Source organism: Pteropus vampyrus, unplaced genomic scaffold (genome assembly GCF_000151845.1).
Source record: "Pteropus vampyrus isolate Shadow unplaced genomic scaffold, Pvam_2.0 Scaffold306, whole genome shotgun sequence".
NCBI lineage: Eukaryota > Metazoa > Chordata > Mammalia > Chiroptera > Pteropodidae > Pteropus > Pteropus vampyrus.
This window is the reverse complement of record NW_011889087.1, coordinates 2,587,468-2,589,570: the sequence shown is the minus strand read 5'-3', so window position 1 is coordinate 2,589,570 and position 2,103 is coordinate 2,587,468. Positions and strand designations below refer to the sequence as shown.

The following is a 2,103-nucleotide window of genomic DNA, read 5'->3' as shown; positions in this document are numbered from 1 at the left end:
GATTGCTTGTCCCTTTTTTGCTCCCTGAGAGCTGAGATTGCCCTGATGATATTTAGCCTTCTAAATATTGGTCAGCTTTCCAAGGGAGGAGGAAGGGACAGAGAGAGAGAAAGAGAGGGAGAGAGAGAGAGAGAGAGGGAAATTGTTATGGATTTTCATACTGGCCCTGTATATTTGCTTGCTACCCCTGGGCAGACTCTTAGGGGTAAGACTACTATATATATAAATATATATATATATATATATATATATATATATATATATATATATATATATTTTTTTTTTTTTTTCATTTTGCAGAACATAGGAAAAGAGAATCTATCAAATACCTTATTTATTTATTTATTTATTTATTCATGGGTGATGCCAGATGCTGGGTGCAAAGATGAAAAAGGCTCAGTGCTGTTGGAGCTCACTGTCTGAGGTGGGGTGAGGCCTGTAAATGGATATGTTACAACACAGCCTGGTAAGTTGGGGATGGCTGTGAGAGCAAGGGGCTTGGTGGGCTTGGAGGACAGGTCACTCTGTCCACAGAAGGCATTAGCTAAGGAGGTGACAATGGCCCTCCAGGAGAGATTTCTGCACAGTCTTGTTCTCATAATAGCTGCTTCCAACTTCAATTCCTCAGAGGAGATTCTCTTTAACGCTTCATGAGGAAAGTAGTAGCATATATGGTAGGAAGAATACTAAATTTGGAGAAGACCACATGGTTTTAGATTCTGGCTCACCAACTCCATTCATTCATTCATTCATTCATTCAGTAAATGTCCCTGGCTCGAATGTGAGACCTTGAGAAATTGACATTACTTCTCTGAGATTCAGTTTTCTCATTTACATAATTGGGATACTGGGCACACTCACTCTATGATTCTTTCTGGAGGATTACATGAACTGATGTACATGACAACGTTTTGTAAACTTTAAAGTACTTTGCAAATGTGATCTGTTATTTATCCTTCCACTTATGCATTCATTCGGTCAGCCAGTAACTATTGAGTGCCCTATTCTAAGGTCTGACAAGCCCTTCTTCCAGGCAGGAACCTGCTTTGTGCATGTGTGTGTGTGTGATCAACCAGCAACCATCTGCTTTGTCTGAAGGAAAGTCCCAGCTTCCCCAGCCCCCAGCCCTCACCTTCAGCTGCAGGCAGCCAAGGACTCTCCCCTTTCCTGTCTCTCCCTAAGCTGATGGATGCTGGTGCATGGAGGAGGCCAGCAGGGTGCATGACTCACCAGCCTTAGTCACCCTGCTACCAGTACTTCTTACAAGACAAAGACCCCAAATAAAAACATGGCCGAATAGCAAGGTAGTGTTCCAGGCTGTGTCTCTGTGGGGAGCCACCAGAAAGGGAGCGGGATTCATTATTTTGTACTTTCTCAGCATTGCCCCCCCAAAACTCACATCAGAAGCATCCCAGAGAACCCCAGAGCTGAAAGGTGGCAGAGATGGAGCCCCTGGCCTAGTGGTGAGTGGGAGACTGGAGGTTGCTTTTTCACCATAGTCTAAGCCACATCATCACCTCTGACGTGTGTACAGTGCTTTACAGTTTATAAAGCGCTTTCTCTCATTTGATTCTCACAAGAACCTGGGAGGCTGTTACTAGAGAGGCAGAATAGTATAGAGGTGGAGTGCGTGGCCACCGGAAGCAAACAACCTGCATTTGAATCCATGTCTATTGCATGTCAGCTGTGGAATTGGGCAAGTCCCTTGACTTCTTTGTGTCTCAGTTTCCTCATTTAAAAAATAGAGGTAGTCTATGGTCATGCTACCCTAAACAAACCTGAATCCATCTGATCTCGGAAGCTAAGCAGGATCGGGCCTGGTTAGTACTTGGATGGGAGACCACCTAGGAAGACCAGGTGCTGTAAGTGTAAAAAAAACAAAAAAAAAAATAAGGAATTGTAAGTTTACAACAAGGTCCCTGCGATCTGTGAGGGTGCTTAAAAAATTAAATAAACACACAAATAAATAAATAAATAAAAATAGGGATAACAGTAACTGCTCTATACAGTTTTTGTAAAAATTAATAGCTTACTTCTTTACTGTTGGTCTTCTCAAATTCTACTGGAAGCTACAGAAAGGAGGGGTCTTTGCTTTATTTTTTG

At 42.5% G+C, this 2,103-nt stretch overlaps 1 pseudogene; it reads left to right on the top strand.

Annotated features, from left to right (window-relative positions):
* Window positions 1-1,750: 1,750 nt before the first annotated feature.
* Window positions 1,751-1,869, top strand: LOC111730313 (annotated as a pseudogene).
* Window positions 1,870-2,103: the final 234 nt, after the last annotated feature.